At 24.4% G+C, this 25758-nt stretch overlaps 1 long non-coding RNA gene across 1 annotated transcript; it reads right to left on the bottom strand.

The window, feature by feature from the left end:
* Positions 1–24820, bottom strand: LOC145841008 (uncharacterized). The gene is made up of 5 exons (XR_014370133.1): positions 24714–24820; positions 9367–9470; positions 4429–4503; positions 792–902; positions 1–133 (listed from the first exon to the last, which is right to left on the bottom strand). It is a non-coding gene; the product is annotated as an uncharacterized LOC145841008 (long non-coding RNA).
* Positions 24821–25758: the final 938 nt, after the last annotated feature.

Here is a 25758-nt window from a genome sequence, read left to right as displayed (position 1 = left end):
CTTCTTAAATACAAGTTTTAGTTTTTTCAACATTTAAAAAACGTCAAAACGACAAAAAAAAATTCTTACGACGCACAAAGCAAATAAACAGTTTGACTTTCTTTGTAAAATTCATCATTTATGTGGAAGAAAACTGTAAGAAAATATTGATAATAAGCATTATATACTGTATTAGTTGCAAGTGAATGAAACTATCCATGCCAAAACTATTTAAAAGTTTAAACTTTTCGTTTTAAATCAAACTTTTTAAGTTGAACTATAGGGTGCATCTGTTGCCCCTCAAAATAGAAAATATTATAACTTTGTTTAGTACAATAAACATATTAAGCCACTAAACTTAAAGTTTTACTTTTGGTTTAACCAGACCGTTATGCATTTATAAATTTTTTTTTTTTTGTTTTCTGTGTTTATATAGTTAAACTAATAGTTTTAATTGAATATAAAATATATAATAAGTGTTTATTTTAAAAGTTTTATTCAATTTTTTTTTTATACAATATGAATAATAACTTTTACACTAATATACGCATATTCACATTTTATAAAACATTGCAGGTATATATTTTCACATTTAAAAACTTAAAGGTTAGATTTATTTATTTAGATTTTAATTCTTTTGTTAATTTCAACTTTCTTTTGTGGGTGATTTGAACTTTATTTCTAAACTTTAACACAATATTTTTTAAGTCTTACATTTATTCATAAAATTAGAAAATAAACTAAACAACTACAACTTTTAATTAAAAGTACGTAAAAAATAGCTATTCAAAAAAAGTTAAATAAAAACTCACGACGATTTCTTTCATTATACCGGATATCTCTAGAGAGAGAAGGATTGATGGAACGAATTTAAAACATTGTGAAAATTTGGTACATCAAAACCATGATTTTCTATTTTGTGACTGAAAAATAAGTTTAATTTAGATATGATTTCTAAAATCTATTATTTTTGTCTTAACTTGAAACAACACTTATTTACTAGAAAACTATAAAAATATGTACAAAATAAATACAGAATGTTTAAGAAGTAATATAGCGTCACTTTAAGGCAAAAAAATTATGATAAAATTCTACTATGTTTTGGATTAACTGATGCAACAATATTTTAAAATAAACTTCTGGTAAGAATTGAAATTATTTTAAGTTGCTCTTTTTTATTTATATATGAAGAAAAGAAAACGTAGAAAAGTTTATGTTATTAAAATTTTAACTGAATGTTAATTTAAAAAATTGTAAATATAAAAAGTTTTTTATATAGTAAATTAAAGCAAAAAAACCTCGTAGTTTTTATAAATTACACACGTATCATTTAATTCAATTTAAAACAATTTACAAATAATTATGTATAAATTGATTTAAGTAAAATAAAGTTTTTTTTTTTTAACCTAATAAAAATAAAATTAAAATAACTTATTTTTAAAAGTTGAAATTCATAACCAATACTAGAAAACTATACAAAAGCTCTTAATCAGTCAAATTTCGAATTAATTTTCAAATTAGTCACAGTAAATTATACTTAAGTACTGGACAAGACATTAAACTGTAATAAGTTGAGTACGACTCAATAACCGAAAGTTTCTGTATAAACCAGGTCGTTAGACCAAACTTTATGAGCAATTTATTTGTCGCTATTTAAATTTTAAAAATTAATTAAAAGCATAGAAAAATCTTTAAATTGTCTTAACAATATTAAATACTAGTACGGTCAGTATTTATAGTGAACCCATGACAAAACTTTTTTTTTTAATTATCCTATTTGTACTTTTGTACTTTTTTAAAACAAATCATTAAAAAATAACAAGTGTAACTAAATTAATACATATTAACATTAGAAATCCATTTTAGAAATCGCAATATAGACTGTTCGGTTTTTTGAACTTTTTTCTAATACTTTTTCATAAAGCACCGAAATCATAAATTTTACTTCCAAAAAAAGACCACCCACTTGAATTTAGTTTAAATACTTGTTTTAACATTTACTTAAATAATTGATACAATTTTTTTAACTTTAAGCAACACATGTAACTAAAGTAAAATAGCTCTTAAGAATATTATAATTGCAGTGAAGCAAATGATTTAATTATGCTTTGTTTTGTTGACATCAACTGTTGATACAGTATCCCAACCTATTGAAGTAAAAAATATAATAAAAACTAGCTTTCTTTATAAATGTCAAATATATTTCATCTTTTAGTATTTCTAATAGTTTAATAAAACAAAAATTATTGAATGTAAAGTCTTGAAAAATTTTATCAACAAAATAATTTCAGCAAGTATAATAGGAATACAAGTGATATAAATGACCAAATCTATGATCAACGAATTATTTAAATTAAAAAGTTGATACGTTAATGTTAAAATGGCTAAAGGTTAAAAAGCTAAATTTAATGCGGAAAAACACAATTTTGACAATTTTCAAGCATATTGTTTATTGGTCGGTTATTTCCTATCCTTATAATATTTCCTTTCCTGAAGTATCATACACCTCATTTCACCGAAATTTTATTGATTTTGAAAAAAATCAAATAAATTTAAAGAAAATAGTTCGAAGCGCGCAATTGTATTTTTCACATGATCGCTATATGTCATTTATTTTGACGTGAAAAATTTAAGTTGAGTGACTGTCGATCATTGAGTTCAAACTTTTATTCAAATAAAATTAATGGAATGCTATCTTATAAGAACACAAGAAATATCTATAAAGATGAATAGCTCTGCACAAATACTTATGCTAAATAAATTTTTGCAAAACAAATCGTGATATTTTAAAATATGCATTATTAATAAGTAAACAGATTTTAAATAAAATGTAAAATGCACTTTCTTATAAATGAAATGATACTTATAAAATAAAATATTTAAACGAAACTTGAATATTTACTGATTGAAGCTAACTTGTTTAATAAATACCTGTGACAAAAAAACAATCAGTTTATGTGTTAGAACTTTTATGATTGTTTGAATAAAATTTCATTAAATAATTTAACTCGAACATTACAAGATTTGTAAATGTTTAAAATACAATAAAATAAAATCTAAAAAATATAGAACCAATTACGAATTTGGTAATCTTAATCTATTTATTAAACATAAGTTAAAGTATGTATAATGAGGTTAAATAATTACATCTAATTGAATAAGAATAACGTAGAATAAAACTTTATATTTGTAATATACCACTAGCAACATGACATGTATAAACTTTAATTGCTCATTTTCTTTATTTATTTTCATTTTACTAAAAAAAAAATAATCATTTGATAAAGGAATATAGTTTAACTTTGAAAAAGTTTGTGATGATAAAAAATTAACTTACATATTTCGACTTATACTTTTTATGTTGCAAATAGTATATTAAAGTCAAAAATACCTCCCTACAATAGTTTATATTTGTAATATCTATGATTTTCTGACATTATTTATGCTCGAATTTATAACCTGACTTATAATCAAGTGTTTATTTGTCGACTAAAACTTTAAAAACTATTTAAAAAACATAAATTATATTTAGACTCTGGTTTTTAAAATTAGTTTGCTTTCCTAATTACTAAAAATTTATCAGTTTAAAACACATAAAGGGCATAGGGGGATTAACGCTTTTTCTAAAATTCAATCATGTATTTTTCATAATTAGATGACCTACTTGTTACTTTTTACCGCTTGTTAAAATTCAAAGTAAATTTTAAGATATAAACGATCAAAGTTAGAGCGTTCAATAGGTTCTTTATAAAAGGCCCAAATTAAATTGGCGAAAATAGACTATTTCACTAAAAAATATTTTCTCGTTCAGTTTTCGAGCAATTGTTTTAAAAGTTTTCACGGTTTTTTTTTTTATTAACTATAATCAACTTGTAGAAAACAGATTTTTTAGTTAAAAATATTAACAAAGTTCAATAAAAATTGATTTTTTAAAACTTTAGTCATAAATTTTTTATGGCTTTTTTAATACGCTCCCTACAAATTTTTTGTAATGTTGAAAAGTAAATTTGCTAGAAAATTTTAACTATTTTCCTAATGAAGGAGTAGATATATTTTTAGTAACTTATTTAAAATTCTGAAAAAATTGACCTTAATTTTTTTTGATTCTATAAGGTGTATCGGAACTTTTTATACAAAAGTTTTATATCTCTAAGTTAATAGAAACATTTTTGCTTTATAAAAAGTAGCTTATAGTTTATACTCAAAGCTTTGAAATAAAAGCCATTGTTAATTTAGAAAAACAAAAAAAATATTGGACCCCTATGCCCTTATTAATTTAGTTTTCTTTATTAGTAGTGATATCAAAAGATTTTTCAAACAGTGTTCTTGATTTGACCTTCAAATACCTCTTACTTTTAACTATATATGTTTATGCAAAAGTAATTTTACTATTTATTAATACTAGTTTGTCTAAAAAATAATAACTTATATTTAAAAAAAATTACTTACTCGTTTTCTATATTTTTCTTAAAGTTGAGCAATTGTAAAAAACATTATTCACCTTTGTGCACCATCGCTAGAATTCTAAAGAAAAAAGCATTTTAATTATAAAAGTTAAACTTAAGTCAAAATCTTCTTTGTAAACTAAAAATGCTTATAAGACAAGGCTTGCAAAACAAAACATTTGCAAAAATATATTAAAAAAATTTAGATCAACCTTAAAACTTGTGTAAATATTTAAGTATAAGTGAACATTTTTACCATTCTTAAAGGTTTAAGTAATTTTAAACATCTATATTAAAAATTATAAAAACTTATTGTGACAGACACTAAGCTTATAATGAGCACGATAAGTCAAGTGACCGTATTTGATAATAAGTTTAATGATAAAACGAAGACTATAAAGTTTGTAAGTTGTCTCTACTTTGAAACTATCATTAAGAAATAATTGAAATATTTTATTTAAATTGTTATAAATTAAATTAAATTGTTAGAGAAATTTAGTGCATTCAATAAAAACTTCAAAAACACTTGTAACTTTTTATTTAATGTATTTTTTTGATCTCAATTAAGTTTATATATTTTTACAAATTTGAAGAAATGATATACAATTTGTTTTTCAAGTAAAAGATTGTAAACTTATATAAAAAAATATATTTTAATATAAAGCCAAACAAAACTTAAAGTACATTAAAATTTTATGATATAATCAGAAATATTGCACAAAATATTGTTTTGATAAAAATCTATTTAGTCACACTATAGTTTTAAAATATTTCAAACAGAAAGACAAATAACCTACCAAAATAAATAAAAACTTATAAACTTAAAACAAGTTATTTACGCATATTCAAAAAGATAAAAACAAAATTAATGCATTTACCATGTATTCTTTCAAAACTAAAGTTTAAAAAATCGATAAAAAAGTTTTAGCAAAAAATACTTCCAAGTTATTTTGTTACAATCTTTAATCCCGCTTTTTTACTGAATAAATTTTTTTTAAACTTTATTAATTAATAATGCCTTTTGACAAGTAAGGCTAGGCTTTTAAAAAATATGGTTCGGTAGAATTTAAGAAATAATAACTTTGAGTAATTCATAATACTACGCACAAAAACACTTATTGTCAATACTTAAGCCTCCAAATCAATACAAGCGCATTTTTATCGAGTTAAAATTCTTTTCAATCAAATAACACCCTTACTCTTCTCGACAAACATTGCATTTAGATGAAATCAAGCAAGTTTTGATATCTGAAAATTAAATCTGCATCGCGCCTTAAACACGCACATTAGTAGAAAACATCGCAAATTTTTAGATCACGGGATAAAATTTTTAGGAAAACAATGGCTTCCATCCATTAGAGCCATTCTAACTACGTGCTTTTTAATTTAATAACTACTTTTAATTTTTCTTCTGCCCGTAGAAATGTTATTAAGATTTCCCTGGACAACGTGTGGTATTGATCAGAGGAAGACAACAACTTATTTGTAAAAACAATTTAAATTCGTATTAAAACTGATAAATGCAATTATTATAAAATCTAACAGCTTATCAATTTCTTTTTCGTTGGTATTTTAACGTTTTTAATGACTATTGGTCATTATTTCTTTAAGTACTTTAACAACATTTTATACTTCAAAATAGATATATTTAGTATGTACTTCCTTGGGTGGAAGACAGTTCGAATTCTTACAACTCAAATTTCAAAAACTCTTAGTTACAGCAATGATTTAATATATTTAAACACTACACATTAATAAATATTTTTGTCAGACTACTTATTTACCATCATGACCAGCATGAATTTTTTTTTTTTTTTTTTTATTTATTAACATATTGATACATAGTTATTTACCCTAACTATATACGGATAAAAAATATTTCAAACCTTAAATATGGCTAGTTTTAGAAATTATGAATTTTCTGTCTTTTATTTATTTTTATATCATCATATTTTTACTAATTAAACCTACAAGAGCGTTGCTTTTTTTAACTGTGATATTTTTAGAGGTGAGGTCTTTATCATTATGATAAATTTTTCACATGTAATCGAAATTCGTTACTTTACACGTAAAAATAGTTTGAAATTTCATGTTTTCAGGTTTTTGGTTCGTAATTCCAGGTTTTTTACCAACTCTGATTTTTATAAATATCAATAGTTAAAAATCTCTCCATATTATAAAAAAATATGTTAGAGTTAAGCACCTCAAAAATACTTTATAAAATATATAAATATTTAATCTTAAAAAACCAAAACATCATTAACGATTAAACATTTAAGACAAAACTTAATTACAGTCACCGTTTTTTAAATTTCATTTACTATAAAATATAAGTTTTCAAAATCAGATTTTTAAGTCATAACTTTATTTTTGATTTCTATTAAATAGTATTAAAGTGTTTTCAAGAAAAATAATGCTTTTTTAAACAGATTTATATTTTTAACATATTAATTAAAATTTTCAACAGAATATTAATAATTTTGATGGCTAAACAAAACAATCAAAAGTACTAAAACTAATTCAATAAATCAAGTATTTTATTAAAAACTATATAAATTTAGCTCAATATCACAATCTAGTGGTTTAATTTTTTTAATAAATAAGTAAAAAAATATGGTGCTTCTACTGAGTCTCTGACTTATTTAAGGAATTTTGATATAAAAAGTATAAAAAATATCACGAAGAACAGATAAACTTTAAAAACTATGTAGATAAAAGGAAAAAAAACATATACTGAGAGATTGAGGCTAAACTTAAAAACAAAGAACTTTAATACACTTTGATTAGGCTTGTCATTATACCATTTCTTAATAGTTTTTAGCTTATTCAATTCAAAACATGTCATAAAACAAGTTTTCAACAATCAACCGATTAAACAAGTATTTTAGCTTGATAAATAGTTTTAATGATACCTCAGATATACAAAACTATGAGGAATATATTTTCTAAGCTATCCTAATTGATTTAAACTGAAAATACTCAAAAAATAAAAAAATCATAAAGTTGTACAGGGTTCCAAAGGGATTTAGGAAAAATTTTCAGGTGTTCTAAACTCCTCTAGTTTTTGTAAAATACAGGTTTTAGGTCCATTTTTAGTATAAAATTAAGGGCTTGGGGGGGATAAACACCTTTTTTTGGATTTTGATTTTATTTTATATATTTTTAACTAAGCTACAAAATGCTTTTTGCAGATTTAAAAAATTAAAAACAGTTTTTTGGATATAGCCGGTTAAAGTCAGAGGCAACAATAGGTTCCTTATGGGCGGCGAAAACTAAAACGGCAAAAACAGACTATTTCACTAAAAATCTATCTTCTCCTACTTTTTTGAGATAACTACCTAAAATTTTCAGCAAATATTCCTTGATATATTTAGAAAATTCTGTCGGAAAATTTTTTTTAATTAGAAAATAAAAATCATATATAAAAAATAAACAAAAAAAAGTTTTTTTTTAGTTTTTTTGTTAAATTTTTTTTATTTTTCATCTTTTTTAAATTCTGTTCCAACAGAATTTATTAAATATTGCAAGGAACATTTCCTGCAATTTGAGGCAGTTATCTCAAAAAACGTAGGAGGAGATATATTTTTAGTGATTTCTAGTTGTTTGCTGTTTTAGTTTGCGCCTCCTATAAGGAACCTATTGCTACCTCCGACTTTGACCGGCTATATCTCAAAAAATATTTTGAATTTTTAAAATTTGTAAAAAGCATCTTGTAGCTTAGTAAAAACCAAATAAAATAAGATCAAAAACCAAAAAAGGGTGTTTACCCCCCCATGCCCTTAAATTTAAAGTAAACATTGTGTTAAATAGTATAACAACATTAAAAGAAACTGTGAAGCTATTTAAAATGTGGGTAAATTATTTTTTATGTTAGATGTTTTGTATCTAATCGAAGTTTAACTATTTAACATGTAAAAATCACTTTGTGATTTTTGTTCAAATCCTAGGTTTTTTTTTGCAACCCTAACTGTAGTATAAAAAAATTTTTGAAAGTTTTTTAACGTAATTTTAAAATTTTATGTTTGTGTCAAACCGTAAGTAACACTGAAAGATGACCTTCTAATTGGGCTGGCACCAGAGATAGTGTGTCGCAATAAAAACTTAAAATTCCGGGCAGCATCCACTATCTCCCAACTAAGTGGTGTTGTATTTCAAACTTGCTCAGCAAAAATCTTGTATAAAACATAAGAAAGCGTAGATTAAGAAACAAATTAGTAAAAGTTCTTTTAAAAATTTGCATAGAGACATCCTATTGATTTTCTAATTAGAATTATGGCTCAGTATATGGAGTGTACTTGATAGTGTACTGGTTTAAGGGTGGTGATGCAACAAAACTACGCTTATAATGAAAACATAGAAACATATATGCTAGATTTTACTATATTAAAGGGGTTTAATCTAAGTAGTATGCTAGTTGAGTTTTTATTTAAATATTGTTTAATTTACTTTTTTTGTAATTTTCCATAACGTTGAATTTGTTTTTATTCTATTAATTTATGTTTTTAATTCATTTTAAATTTGTACATATTAAACCTAAGTTTGTCAAATTCAAAATTAATACTTATAACACACCCTTGTTTTTAAATTTGTCTCTTTATAACTTAAATACTTGAACAAACTTTAAAATTACTGTACTATAAAAGGTAACATTTTAGCATTGTTATCTGAAGATTGAATTTAAGGAAGTATTGATAACCTTAACAAGATTTTGCAACTATTGACTAAGTTTCTTAACTAGGTTTTAAATAAACATCATTCTTTATATTTTTTAAATAAATTTACAAATATAACAGAAACATGATACGTTGTTATCAAGTAGTAAACACTTACTGAAATATTAAAAGATATTTGTCACACTTTAACTTAAAATTTTTTTTTTTTTTCTAAAGCACAACTTTTGTATAACTTTTTCTTAATATAAATATAAATCTTAATTACTAACTTTGATCTTTCAATGTATTCACATTCTCTTCAATGTAAGTACCAAAACTTTCATACAGATCTAAACCAATCACATTAAACTTGTCTGCTAATAATGGAAATTCTCTGTTATAAAAAATAGCATTTAATTTCATTTAAAACTTATTAAGACTTTATATTTTTGAATAACATTGTTGTAGTTGAAACTCATAGCTAAAAAATTTGTAACTTAGTTTATAGACAGAAAATAACTATTTTGCCTTTGTCATTTCTTCAAAATTATTAATAAGCACAATATTTAGTTATGCAAAAACCAAAAGCAAAAAGTCAGACATATTTTTAAAGTACATAATACTATATAAGTTTCTTTTAAAAAGCAGTGTTTAGTTTTTGTCACCAAGACCAACAGAAATAGAAATAATAAAAAAACAAGTTGTAAAAAATCTTTTTAGAAATAACGTAACTTAAATAACAGTAAGAATATTTTAGTTTTAAGTGTCTCAAATCTTCCCTTGGTTGTGTGAAGTTCTTTGTGATTTTTTTGCCTTTATCAATCGTTTTAAATAAAAAAGTTATTTTTATTTAACAAAAAAATCTACAAATTTATTAGTAAACGTTATATTGTCTAAAGTACTTTCAAAATCTTCTTCAGTAGACAATTAGAACTGTAATAAATCATACTAAATAAGTTTTAAATCATACTTTTGAAACACTGTGTTTCAAAAGTATGATTTAAAACTTATTTTTAGAGAAATTTCTCACCAAAGTAAAAACAAAGAGTTGGAGTTTTTAGATGTCAATCACATCATAGATGAAGAAGAAAAAGGTGGGTTTTATGTAAGAAACTACATAAAGCCTACCGCTATCAATAGGGTTTACATCAATGGAAGATCTTATCATCCTCGCTCAATTTACAAATCTATTGTATTTAGCGAATCTATAAGATTAAGAAGATTGTGTGAACGGGATTGTGACTATTTAGAAGCTTTAAAACTATTAAAAGATAAGTGCATAAAATCATACTTTTGCGAGGGTTTAGTTGTAGAGATGCTGGAAAAAACAGAAAAATGGAAAAATCGGTTCAGACCACCATCAAAAAGAACGAAGGAAAGTAACAAAAACATAAGCATTTGGACGACAATCTTTCCAAACTTGCTTAAATTAACAGAAAGAGAAAAACAACTGAATCAAAACGTGATGATAACATACAAACGACCGCAAACTATTGCAACTTTACTAACTAACTACAAGAAATTAGCTCATGAAGTTAATAATGAAGAAGGAATTTCATCCCCTTGTGGTAAATGTTTGCTTTGCAAAGATACAATGGTAAAGAAAACAAGCTTAGTAAAGTTAAAAAACAGAAAAACGATAAAATTGAAAAAAAACTTAAATTGCAAAAATTTTGGGATATATGCGGCGAAATGTAGTGAATGCGAAGAGTTCTATGTCGGCCAGACAATCACGTCCTTTTCGCAAAGATGGTGCTCTCACAGACACATCTGGAAGAGTACAACCACAGATGATGTTAGTGATAGAGCAGCACTTAAAATACATTACGCCAAAAAACACAAAACATCAAAAAAAGATTTAAAAGAAGCTTTTTCAATTATCTTTGTAGACACCACTAAAAATTATTCAGACTTAGATTTTTTAGAAAGTAAATGGATCAATAAACTCGAAGCAACAATAAATATAAACAAAACTATATTACCACTTTACAGATAATTGACTAGGTTACTATTATTTAACATGTTTTAATATTTATAAAGTTTTTTGATTATACATTTCTAAATAACTTAACAAGTTAAGGTTATACGCCTTACTACTTTTATAGACTTATTTATTATGATTATTTACTCTATTTATTTTTGATTTTTTAACTTCAACCAACAATAAGCTCGATTACTATTTTAATTACTATTTTTATTATTTTATTTTGATTTTACATTCTAAAATATTATAAAACATTAAATCAAACACATCAAAGTTTAACAATTTAATTTCTTTTAGTTCTTTGTCTTTGATTTTATTTCATATTTATTTATTTATTTCAATTAGTTTTTGCGAGTTTAAACTAGAGATACTAATAAGATTTACTATTTGAAAAACTTTTGAAAGACAGACTTTTAAAACATAGTTTACCTTAAAACTTGATTTATAGTTACGTAATAATATCCTTTTTTGAACTTTTATATGCAAGAAGATTTTGAATTAATCAGTTCTAATTGTCTACTGAAGAAGATTTTGAAAGTACTTTAGACAATATAACGTTTACTAATAAATTTGTAACTTAAATAATAATATTTTGTATTCTTTATTCAGACTCATTATAGATTTTAATAAGTAATAGGCTGGCTTTCAAAATCAAGTGAGCTGTAAACTAATAATACAGGGGTTTGCAGGCACTTAGTAATTGCGGGCCATACTTAGAAACTAAATATGTTTGCAAAACTGTTGTCACTTTTGCAAAAATCAAAACCTTTAAAGTTGATCTTAAATGCAAAAGTGTACCTCTGTGCAATTTTGACATGTACCCTTAACAAAGACACGACAACATCATTGTCATAAAAACTAAAAAAATTATAAAAGATAAAAATTCATACTGTTACAAAGTATACAAAAAATAAAAACAATAAGAATGAAAGAAAAAGTTATTTTTTAAACAATATGTCCTTATACTTGAAATATTCTTACTTAAATTAAAACTACCTAATACAACATAGATTACAGAAGTGAATGATCAGTTTTATACTTAAATTCACTTAAACATAAATTAAAAAATAACACCAGATATTAAAAATTTTACAGGAAACAAGTTATCTAGTTTGAATTTACAAAATAAGTTACAAAATAAACTTGACAATAAAATTTAAAACTGAAAAAGAAATTCTTAAATATCCCCTTTAAGTTTCAAGCTAATCTTTCTTATTTCAATCAGACAACTATGATGTCCTTTGACCGAATTTCTAATTATTAATAATACAACTCTTGGTAACTGTATTATATAAGTGTGCCTAAAAATAACTTGTATTTTCCCCATACACCTAATTATAATATTGTGTATATTTTAATTATCAAACACAACTCAGATCAATTTAAACTAAAATTATTAGGCTAAAGAGAGGATAAAACTTTTTTTAAAGTTAGCCTTGTTTTTACATTAAAAACTAAGCTACCAGTTGTATGTTGCTGTTTTTTGAAACTCATTGTAGCTTTTGAAATACGGGTGAGCAAATTATAGAGTTAAAATAAAATTCATTTAAAATATATCTCTTACAGTTTTTGAGAAAACATTTTCAAGTTTTTTCAGTCATATCTTTATAAAATAGTAAAAAAATATCTGCTAATTTCTAAGTAAAGACATTTTTTTAATAAACATAATAATCACTTTTTGCTGCTTAAAGAAAAAAGTAAGATATTTCAAACAAGTAACGAATTAATAACTCTCTTACAAGTAGTTGCTAATATTGCAAAAAAACTATTATAACAACCTGAAAATAACTGCTTTAAAAACATAGGTAAATATATATTTCTAGCAACTTTTTCAAAATTCCAAGAAAATTAGTCTTTCAATAAAGTTTTCTTCATATGTTTACATTGGAACTCTTAACAAAATAATCATATTTCATTAGTTAATTGAAATAATTTTGTTTTAAAATGAAAAATATAGTAATATATATATTTAGCTGAAATTAAAGATCAATATTAATATGAGGATAAAAAAAATATTTTAAGCTTTTTACAATTACCTCTTACCTTAAAGTACACTTTGTTGATTTTTTTCGTAAACTAATAATAACAAACCTGCAACAAAAAAAATTGTTATGTAATTATTGACACTAAACTGAGATAGTGTTTCATAAAAAAATAAAGATAGTGGGTTATATACATTTTTACTCTTTTAGAGTAGAATACTTGTAGTATGATGCAGGGTTACCACTCTTCAAGTCAAAAAAAAACTATCTGAGTGACCTAAAACTGTCCTGATTCATCCTTAGTTTTTTAATTCTTTCACAAAATCTTAAACGATTAAAAAATAATACATATTTAATTTATTAATAAAAATAACTATTAATAATATAAATAAAGTTTTCGAAAAAAATTGGTTATAATATATCGAATCATTGAAATCAGAACAATCAGATCTCATTTAAGATTTAGATTAAAAAAAAACTGAGGTTAAAAAAAAAAATCTTAAAACTGAGCTTTCTATAAAAAAACTGACATTTGTCTTCCTGAGTTTAAAGAAAATTAAACTTGCCTGAGTCATCCTGAAGTTCTAATAAGTTCCAAACTGTCCTAATTTATCCTGAGTGTTTTAAGTGTGTGGTAACCCTTTAAGATTTTTTTTTTCACTTTAATCAATAACAATAAATTTTTACAAACATAGTTTATGTTTTTCTGCACATTTCAGGAAAGTAATTTATAATATTATGAGAGAAGATTTACTTCAATTCTAATTTTTAATATAAAACATATTTCAGCCGTTTTTTCTATTCTTATAACAAATTACCTAAAACTTTCTAAGCTTGTTTTTTTTTCAAATTTTAAATTGTGTATACTTTAAAACTTTTTAAGCAAAATATAGTGCGTTAAAAGAACTACTTAGTCCACTAATGTTTTTTTTTTAAAACTACAAATTAAAACTTTTCATTTTTGACTTATTATTTCAGATACTATTATTAGTAGATATATTACTCATAACTATAAAAAAACATACATTGAATAAAGATTTGGATAAATAAACAAAAAAGAAGCAGTTTGTTATTTTCTTATTTTATCAAAGATGCAAAATGCCTTTATGTAGGTTGTAAAATTTTAATTTGCCAGGGAACCTTGAGAATAAAGTACAGTGTAATAAAAATATTACAAGTAAAGTTTTTGGAGATATAAATATGTTTTTATATATTTCTACAAAGCTTTGATGTGCTTGTTGCTGATGAGCAAGATGCTGATTTTGATAAGCTTGAAAACTTGCAGTTGGGTCTTCAACTGCTGCTGTAAGTCATAATTATTGACAAGCCAGGAACAATTCAGCGTGGAGTTAAATAAATTCAAAATTTTCTAGAATTTAAATAAATGTTCTTTGTTTTTTCTGTAATTTTTTGAGGAACAAATTCATTAGATAAAAATTTTCAGGCTCAAATCTGCTTGAACTTTATTAGATGTTTCTGTAATTTTGTTTTTTCTTATTACATATTTTATTAATTGTTCTCAAACACCTTTTGATGAATTTTTTGCTTTAAATGAACTTGAAAGATGTAGAACTACTTAACATGTAGCTCATTTGAAGTTTATAATAATAATTCTAGCAGTAGAAAAGCACAATTTAGTTTTAACAGTGCTAAAGGAAATAATGAGCCACTAGCCTTATGTCAATTGAAGGACCATAATGCACCAGAAAAGCTTGGAAGTATAGTAATGGGTAAAAGAAACAGATGTTTTGAATATATACTAGTTAGAAAGGGTTTGGCATGGTACTCTAAAAAAATTAAACTTTATTTATGTATGCTTCTGATAGCTTTTAAGCCAATATTGTTGTTTGAAGTTTAGCTATATTAAAATTGCATTAAATTAGTCTAGCTAGAGCAGGGTTTCCCAAACTCAATTACTATATCGCCCCCTTTTAAGAAATTTGAAAAATAATTGCCCCCCACGATTTTAAAATGTAGTTTTTCTCTTGAGTACAAACTTTTGAGCCTAAAAGTTTGTGTTCGATATGTAATTTAGTCTGGTATTTCTTATGCACGCACTTTTGGGCTGTGTTTAAAGTAGTTTACAGGGTTGGGATATTAAGTTATAGTTGTTTTCTTATAAGCCCAGTAAAGTGTATTAAATTACTTAAATTTTAAAAAGCCTTGTTTAATCAGTAATCAATCCTGATTAAATATGAACTGTTTTGAAACTAATGAAACTTTTAGGGTTGTGGTGGACAACTTTTGTAGTCAGCAATTCATGTTTACTAAAAAATCTTTTCTTATTTCAACTCGTTAAAAAAATGTAATTGCAGGCTGCCTAATTTAAAAAAATAACATAGAGAAAATTAAAAAGCTCGAGCATAATTGTAATAAAATTATTTACTATTATTGTGATCTAGGAAATACTAAAGTAACTGAAAACCAAATTGAAAGTCTATTTCAAAATCATAAGCATCAAAAAACTAAATTTTGTTTATTTTGCACAAGTAGTTTTCAAGTTACTTAGCGGATCGAAATTTGATTGGATCTAGACCGTACGCTACCCATCTGAAATCTTAACTGAAACCTGACATTATAACTATCTCTCATTTAACGAATTTCGGACATTTAGAAGTGAACACTAAGTAACTTATTTAAGCCGCACAAAATACTTAAATTATTTTATAAGTAGGCATGTTCTAAAATTAAATACCAGAGGTTAAAAAACTATAAAAGAATGAACAGATTATTTTACACATAGTAAAATAAATATTAAAACACCATTGCTGATCTAGTTTTAGGAAGTTTGACCGACTGGCTTATTATCTCATGAAAAGTGGTTTTATCAATAGCTTCTGTTAATGCAGTAAAATTATTAATTTCAATGCTAAGATATATAATAAGCAAGTTAGTTGTAAAATTAAAAATTTAATTTTAAACATTTTAAACTATATTTTTTGTAGTAGAATACTATTAAATAGTATTTGACTTGGAATAACCTTTAGGAAACTAAACCTTAATTTTAACTTTTTTTTTCTTTATTTAAATTTAAAAAAATCAAATGTTTTACAGTTAGTTCTGGTAATAGAAAGTAATCAATTAAAAAATTCTTTAAATTATGTTAAAACTTTGTTTTGTCACTGTAGCAGTCATTTTGATGGCTTATTTAAAACTTATTAATTTTATTTTTTCTCTAGTTATTAGCCTATAATAGTTTACCAGAAGAAAATAGTGAAAAACTAAAAGCTATTGTTGAAATATTTAATTAAACAATATATTCTAATAGCTAATATATTAAAAAATAAGATAAAACAAAAACAGTTGTATTAATAGTTTAAAATTATTTAATATATAGATTTTTTAACAATAATAAATCAACTTAGAAAATAAATTTGAGTTTAAAAATCTTTTAAATAAAAAATTTGAAGTCATTTCAAATAGAGACATCAAATCTATACTCTTTTAAAACCAAAAAATAATTTTTGAAATTAAAACTTTAATGGTTATCAATTTTTTTTTATACAGATTAAACGAGTTTTGACAAAAATATGTCAAATAAATTTCTTTCGAACAAATACTTTAACCACTATGCTATAAAAACTTTTAGTGTAATGTAAATCGACAAATATAAATTACAAAATTAACCAGGTCAAAACAAAGCTATTAACATATTTAAAACGTAAACCATTTTATAAATACAGTAGACTTCCTCTTCAGTTCGCACTTTGAACAAAATCAAAAAGTTTAAACTCAAAAATTGTTGCCATTTTTTATACAAAATGATAAATTTAAATATGTTATATGCAATAACTTTATGAATAAACATGAAATCAACTATAACATAAAACAAACATTCATAAAAAAAAAAGATCTATATAAGCTTTAAATATTGTGTATTTTTTGTTTTATTAATACGTAGTTAGTAATAGACTTTATTTAAGTTGAATTTAAGAAAACATAATTTTGAACTTTTTTTTTGGTTAAAAAGTGCGAACTCAAGAGGAAGTCTACCGTAATTAAAATTTTTTAGGAATTATGCAAACCTGTTATAGAATAAATAACTTAAAATAATTTTTAATATAGAAATACTACTTAAATACAATACAAACAATAAATAATAAGAAGTATTTTAAAAGATCAAATAAATAAATAAAACTTTCATAAAATAATGTGTGCTACTGAATTCTAATATAATACGAAGGATGAGGTTCATGAATGCTTGCAAATTTTTCTAATCTGATTCTAAATCAGTCAAATAAAGCCTCAAGTCACCTCCTTTACAAATTACTAGATTAAATATTTTGCTCAAGATGTTGATAACTAAACTAAAAGCTTTCTCAACAACATAGCTAGAAGAAAAAACTATACACAACAATCTAAATTGGATACTTGATTGAAATTAAGATTATAATGATTGGATACTTTTGCCTTAGTTTTTGTTGAGTCCAAAAGCTTTCATATCGTTCTTTGGAAAAAAATACTTAAAGTTCAAGGCCAGTTTGTAAGTTTGAAAAGGTTTCCTGTGAGTTGTTTACTTTAAAAAGATCTGCCACGAAAAGAATCTATATTTTTATCTACATGATAGCTTTTTTGTGTCAAATTGAAATTTTACTACTTAATATGTTGAAATTGTTAAAAATTCCAGATTTTTAGATTTTTTTTTGCGTAAATTGTCAAATTCCAGGTTTCTAGGTAAATTGGCAACCCTGTATAGTTTTATTTCTTAGTCTAACTTAATAACTTTTCAAAAAACAATTGGAAGTATCATGAGGTTTAGTTAATATAGAAAACATAGATTTTTACAAACCATTTATGATCCTAAATAACATATATTTCAGATTAAAAAATAGGGAGAGGAATTCCGATCGTCTATGATATAAGTAATTGTTAAATAAGAAAATATATGTAATTAACATGAAAGTAGGAGCCATAAGTACTTGATTTTTTTCTTTATATTTTACATAAACACAATAAACTTTTTCGTTTAAGTTTTACCTCAGGGTCAAATATTTTATAGCAAGTTAAAATTAGTAAAATAGCAAAATATAAAGTAAAAATTTTATGACAACCAAAAATTTTAAAATCGCCCCCTTTTCGCCCCCTTACTAATTATCGCCCCCCCGAATTACTAAAATCGCCCCCAGGGGAGCGATATCGCCCACTTTGGGAAACCCTGAGCTAGAGTCTAACTTTGTTTTAGGACCTACTGTTCAGTACCTCAAATTTTCAGGAAATTTTTATTTCAATACTTAGCAAAATCTGTTGTAGGAAAAACTATTAAAAAAATTTTACTATTAGACAAAAATAAAATCTTGTTTATTTTTTAAAAAGAAAACAGCTTGAATCAAAAACTTAACTATTTCTAAGGAGAGACTTTTTTGATATAGCAAGGAACTTTTTTTTTTTGAGGTACTGAACTTAAATTTACAACATAGATTTTTAGTAGTTTCACCATTTTAGTTTTCCCTTTCCATAAGGAATCTGTCTTACTATTCAACATTGGCCGGTTATATCTCCAAAACTAAGCAAAACACTTGATATTTCAAACAACTGTGTACACAACTGGTGGTTCTTATTCAAATAGTATGTTGGCACTTTCTCATCTTTCACTTTTCTTTCACATGAACAGACACAAACTCAAATCAAATATATTAGTATAACTGTATAGCCTAAACTAATACATAAATTTAATTTGTTTATTTATTTTTATACATGTCACTTTTTATTCTTAAACCTGGTTTTTTGCCTCTTACTGAACTATATATTTTTCATTTTTCTTAATGTGTTAAGTTCCAAGTTTAATAGAAAGCATGTGTTCAAATCATAAAAGTGCTTTTATACCTACTACGCCCAATAGATTGGTGAAAGCATTTTTCCTGCAGGTTTATACTTAAAACATAATCACCTTGTTATTTTACATATCTACATTCGAATTAAACATAAATTCTTAGTTTATTATACATTTATAACACTTGTATAATATAATACTTTAAATATTTATTTATAACACCCGACTGCTCTTTTTTTAAGTAATAATTAATTATCTTACTTAATATGAAATGTACAGCAACCTCTCGCATCTTTACGCACTCGTGACGTTACGCACTCTCGTTTAGTTACGCATTTTAGACTTCTAAAAAATTTAGAATAAAAATTTCAAATTTTTTTATTACTACACAAATTAGGTTTATTTTATATTTTTATTTAAAATGTGTTTTTAAATGCCTATCACCTTTTATATATCTTTAGACTTTGTAAACTTATGTTTTTCGACTAAATGATAAACAATTAATTATACCTCAATATATTAGAAATTTTGTTAACAACAAGAGTTTAAGTTAAAATTATGAAAGAAATATGACTGTGTTAAATAATGAAAGTATAAAAAATAATGAGAGTTTAAAACACAAACAAATAATACAACACTCTTACCCTATGTATGAACAAACATCTAAAAAAGAAATCTAATTAAACTTCATAGCAAAAAGTAGCAGTGATGTTTAATAACATAGAGCTTACACTTTAAACAAATGCTTAATTATAAATTAAACTTGCTAAGTAGAATAGTATATAAATGTTACATATCAAATAAGTCACATATAAATAAAGGTAAAATCTACTTAATATTAAAACTAGAAAATTTTTCTATAAGTACTATTATTTATATAAATTTAAATCCTTTTTTTTAAACATATGTATAGTTTTATCTTTTTTTTTCATATTCATAAATAAATTAAACAAAATTTTAAAAAGTGGAAAAGTCCCCAGTCTGCTTTTAAGTAGAAGCCATATCAAAAAACAGCCATTATACTAAGTATATCTGGTACCTCTCATATCTTTACGATCTCTCATATCTTTACGCACTTTTTCTGTGGACACAATGTGCGTAAATAAGCGAGAGGTTACTGTAATGCAGTTTAAGTTGTGATGTTTTTATGTAAAATGCTGTAATTTTATTTTTTTCAGGGCTTGGAATGCTTAATAAGAATTTCTTTTTGGTGTCTTTCGGGTCTGCGTGTAAGGGTTTAAATCTTTAAAATTTAGTTTGTAATTTTCAGTTGTATATAACTTTACTTGTGCTATAATTCAGACTTAATCATTATTAACATTTTATAGATACATGTTACCTCAAGTTTCTATAGATTTAATTACCTTAAACTATAATTAAATGATAAGTTTACAGGATTTCGTGGCACTTCAACTTAAATTTATAAGCTAATTTTTTGATCAATTTAGCAATTAATATTTGTTACTTTTAACATATAGACTTAATAACACATCTTCTTAACTTATTATGTATTTGAAATAATTGTGAAAAACTATGTTTAATTGCCTGGCTGTTTTTTTCTAGACATAAAGAGTATATTATCTATCACGTAATGCAAGGTAAAGGAATCTTAAATTACTAGTACATAATATTGTGAAGCAATCATTAATTAACTTTTTCGAATAGTAAACAACCATTTAGTCTTATGAATTAGTATTTCTTCAACTTTCATGTAAGTAGATTATATTTCTATTTTTCAATTTTACTTTGAATTTTACTTTGTTTGATCTTAATTTATATTTAATAATTATAAATATTATATAGTTTTATAATAGTTGGATTATCATTATATATGACATCCATTATTGACCATTAATCTACAACAATTATTTTAATTTTTTTAAAACATATACATACACCTACTTTAGCTTCTATTCTTTCCTTACAGTATTTATTTTTTTACAGAGCTCAGTAGAATTGGGTTAGCTTGTTAACACACAGAAAAATGTGTGAGTTGATAAAGAATGAGTACTGTTTATATTCCAGCAAACTTGTTTTGCTAGGATCACTATGAGCTAAAGATTAATTTTGAACTTTGAATAGCTATACCTCAAAAAATAATATAAATTGTATAAGTCTGGAAAAAGCAACTTGTAGCTTTGTTAAAACTATAAAAAGACAAGATCAAGCTGTAAAAAAAGGTATTGCTGAACATATAGAACATTTTGACTTAACAATTTTTTTTTTGTTAACAGGTTTACCACTTTTTAAAACAAATATATCAGCTTGAGTAACCCAAAGCTAATCTGAATTACATCAAACTAGCATGAGTTTATCAGAAAAGTACATATAGTTCATTTTTAAAAAATAAGCTAATAAAATTTGAGTTTTTTTATATATTTTTTTTTGTAAAAAACTGAAACTTTACAGACATTTTGTTAAACTTTATATCTAACCAAGTAGACTTAATTAACATCTCAGACAAAAAACAAACCAATGGTAACTTAAGTGAATGGCAACCTTAGCATGATCACCTAAAACTAATAAGACTGTTTTTACAAAAAAGAAAGATTTAAGGGCATAGGGGGTGTGTCCGACATTTTTTTTTAATAAAAATAACATTGAATCTTACATGAAAGCTTGAAAACAAACTACAAGCCAGTATTTATAGAATTAAAAAATCTTATTTAACTTTTAATATATTGTAAATTTTAGAAAAAAATTTCAATACAAACATAAAGACTGCAAATTTTCAAGGCCAATTTTTTCGGATATTTTAAAAATCACTAAAAATCTATCTTCTCCTTCATTTTTTGAGCTATAGACCTCAAACTTTCAGGAAACATTCCTCTTATAATTTATGAGACTTTGAATGTTAGATTTTTAAAAACACTAAAAATAAAAATTATACATTAAAAATCAAAAAAAAAATAGGTGGGTTTTTTTAATAAAAATTTTGTTTTCCAAAATTCAAAAAATTCCTGCACTCAATCGTTTTAAAATTTAATAATAAAATTTCTATGAAAATTTGAAGAAGATTGCTTAAAAATGAAGGAGATAGATTTTTAGTGAAATGGTCTTTTTTTGCATTTTTAGTTTGCTTGCCTTCCAATAGGAACCTGTTGAGGTCACCGACTTTGATCTCTCATATCTCAAAAATTACTTTGAATCTTTTTAATAAGTTAAACATTGATAAAACTCTATAAAATAAGATCAACTTGTAAAAATCTAGATAGAATCCCCCTATGCCCTTAAAATCATTAAAACCTACACAGAATTTCAAAAGAAAAATCCAAACTAGCTGGAGTTTGTAAAATGAAATAAAATCAAATAACTCTGAATTAAACTGAGAATTTTATAAGAACTACAAATAAATCAAACTAGTCTGCAATATAAGGTTACCATTACATTTAAATAATTTAATCAAGGTTTCTAAAAGTACGAGTTTTGTTGACCAATTTTAGTATATAACTAAATCTAGTGCAAAAAGTTATTTTAGTAGTGTAAACATATTAAGAATATTATGCAATACTACTTTGAATGGCGTTATAATATAAAAAATTCTAAAAAATACAAAAAAGAATCATCAGATAAATATGTAAAAATATTTCAGATTACAGTTTTTGGTTATGCTTAACTTTAGGTGAGCACGCTTTGCTTCAATATAAGAAATTTTTCAGCTTTATTTCAATGATTTTTAGTTTATTTTGAAGTTTATTTATATATTTATATTATTTATTCATATTGCTGAATGTAATTTTATCTGGCACCTTAGGTGACTCTTCAACTGTATATAACAGTGTCATTTCAACAATGCAACTTTTAAACTTTTTGTATTTTTTTAGCATTATGATTTATGAATGTTACATATTGGTGTGAACTTAGTATAAAAATTAACTTCTTTTTTTAGGCTTTATTTAAGGGAATTGGGCGGGGTCCACCTTAATTTTTACAAGCTGATCTTATTTTATAGAGTTTTATCTGAGCTATCAGACATTTTTAAACGCTTGAAAAATTCAAATTATTTTTTGAGATATGAGCAGTTAAAGTCGGTGACCTCAATAGGTTCTTAATGGAAGGCAAGCAAACTAAAAACGCAAAAAAAAGACCATTTTAATAAAAATCTATCTCCTCCTTCATTTTTTAAGCAATCTTCTTCAAATTTTCACAGAAAGTGTATTATCAAATTTTAAAAAGATTAAAGTAGGAATTTTTTTAATTTTGAAAAATAAAATTTTTATTAAAAAAAAACTACTAGTTTTTTTGTTTTTTTATCTAAAATTTTTACTTTTTGACATTTTAAAAATTCTAACATTCAAAGTCTTTTAAACTATAAAAGGAACGTTTCCTGAAAATTTGAGGTCTCTATCTCAAAAAATGAAGGAGAAGATAGGTTTTTAATGATTTTTTAATTTTTCAAGAAAATTGACCCCAAAAAACTTGTGGTCCATACGTTTGTATTGGAAACTTTTTATAAAAAGCGTATTATATCAAAAGTTAAATGATGCTTTTTCATTCTATAAAAACTGGCTTGTAGTTTGTACTTTAAGCTTTCATATATAATCCAATGTTATTTTTAGTAAAAAAAAATGTCGGACACACCCCCTATGCCCTTAACTCTAACAATAGTATCAATTCAACTTAGTGTCATTCTAAATTATATGTTACAATATTAGATAAATTAAATTAATATTTTTATAACAAAACAAGTTTAACTTTATACTAAGTTCACAAGTAACATACATAAACCATAATACTAAAAGAATACAAAAAAGTTAAAAGTTGCATTGTTGAAATGACACTGTTATATACAGTTGAAGAGTCACCTAAGGTGCCAGATAAAATTACATTCAGTAATATAAGTACATAAGCAGGGCTTTGCTTGTACTTATTTTCAAAATAAAATTGAAATTCATTAAAAATAAACCTAAAAAATCCTGTTTATTGTACAAAAGTGTACAAAAGGAAAGCGTGCTCACCTAAAGTTAAGCAAAAACCAGTTTTTTAATTTCTTGTTCTAAATTTCAGGTTTCATATAAAAATATCAAATTCCAGATTTTTTTGGCTTAATTTTAAAGTTTCACGTTTTCCCATGAGTTTAAGTAAACATATTGGTGTCAACTTGAGCTTTTCTGGAAATTTGAACTTTGGTGATTAATGAATTTATTCTTTTAAGTATTTATTTTACAAACTAAGTTTAGGTCAAAGACCTGGTCAGTGCTTAAATAAATCTAAAAAAATATGTGACAGTCATGGAAAATAGCATTTAAACAATTATATTAAAATAAAACCAAATTTTTACTCAAAATTTTTACTTAAAGAACTAAACAAATCAAATTTTAATATTAAGATTGAGTTTAAGGTAAAGTTTAAATTTTAGTTAAGTTTTAAAATCAATATAACAACAATAAAAGCTGTATGTAGCTTTCTTTTTTCTTCTAGTTAATTTATAAAGTAAGGTATAAGGTATTCTAGTAAAGTATAAGCTGATTAACTTAAGTAACCTGAAAAATGGCAAAAATATTAGAATACTGCTAACTATATAGAGAAACAATTGATTGTTTGTTAAAAACCGTTTAGTGAATAGTAATTTTGTGTGCTCTGACCTCATTTATTCCTTTATTTTTATTTACTGACCAACACTTAATAAGTTGCAAGTTTTTTTTTGAACATAATATTTTATATGTTAATATCCTGGACAAAATGTTAAAAGGTATCTGTGGTGTGCGACTTTGATAACCAAAAGGTTCTTTGTGCACCAGGTCGTCGGACCAAATATTTGAGCGTCTTAATTTTGTTGCTTAATAATCAATTGCTGCAGAAGCAAAGTCCATCTAAGGTTACACAACACCTTTAAATGATCATTTGACATAATTGATATTTTACAAAACTGATATAAAATTAGTTAAGTACAAAACTCACTGTTTTACTGGGTGTAGTAAGAAATTGGTTTTGTTTTTGCCATTCTTTTTTTATTTCCAAATCAGAACTTTCAAATTTGTGAATAAGATTGTAAGCTTCAGCTGCAGATTTAAGGTTTAATAAACAACTTAAGTTAATCTAGAATAAAATACTAGTAGTAATTTCCCTTAGCTAAAACTCACTTGAAAAGATATGTTATTTCACTATTAATGCTGAAGTAGTTTACTTTCTTATTTACCTACCGCATAGCAATATGTGTAAACAGTATTATTTAATCAAAATAGAATTATTTTTAATTTTATTTTTTGTAACAGTATCTTTGATTTTAAATTTGATATTTTTTAAGCAAAAACCTCCTATTTCAATAAATTTTTATTTATAAATTTTGTAGCAATAGTATTACTTATTGAAAGAAAAAAAAATCACTCAAAACATTTAGTCATAGGATCTAGTGTGGGAAGGAACCTTTCGCTTATGGAGTCGAACACCACACATATATATAACGTTTTGTCAAGGACTATAAAATTTATATTTCAACAAAAACATTAAAAAAAAACCTGTTAAGACCTTTATTATCGATATTTATTAAAAACCCAAAATAAATTTGTGCTTTATTTTTAATTGTACAACTTTTTAAATTCCGATGTTCCAATTTTAACATTCTTAATTCTAAACGAATATAAATTTTATGTTAAACAACTTTTTTAGTAGTTTATACTATCTCATTACTTATTTGTTGAACCATGAAGAAATATTTTTTAAGGATCTTATGAAAAATTACGACAAAAAAGTTTAAATTTAAGCATGTAGGGTGACTTGGCTCGATTTTCTGAAAAAATCCCAATGTAAGCTGTACGGGATCTAAAATTTTTTTAGATTTGGCAATTAAAACGAATACACGTTTTGCAGAGTTCATGACAATTAGATGAAAGCTTTTAACTTAAAATGGTTTTTAGTTAATTAATTTTTTTTTTAGATCAAAAAAAAAAGGTTTGTTTTCAGAAAATCGAGCCAAACCTTTCTAAAAGCTTTTCCAATTCACCTC

Source organism: Thalia democratica, chromosome 7 (assembly GCF_965202585.1).
Source record: "Thalia democratica chromosome 7, ktThaDemo2.hap1.1, whole genome shotgun sequence".
Taxonomy (NCBI): domain Eukaryota; kingdom Metazoa; phylum Chordata; class Thaliacea; order Salpida; family Salpidae; genus Thalia; species Thalia democratica.
This window is presented reverse-complemented; position numbering and strand designations above follow the sequence as displayed.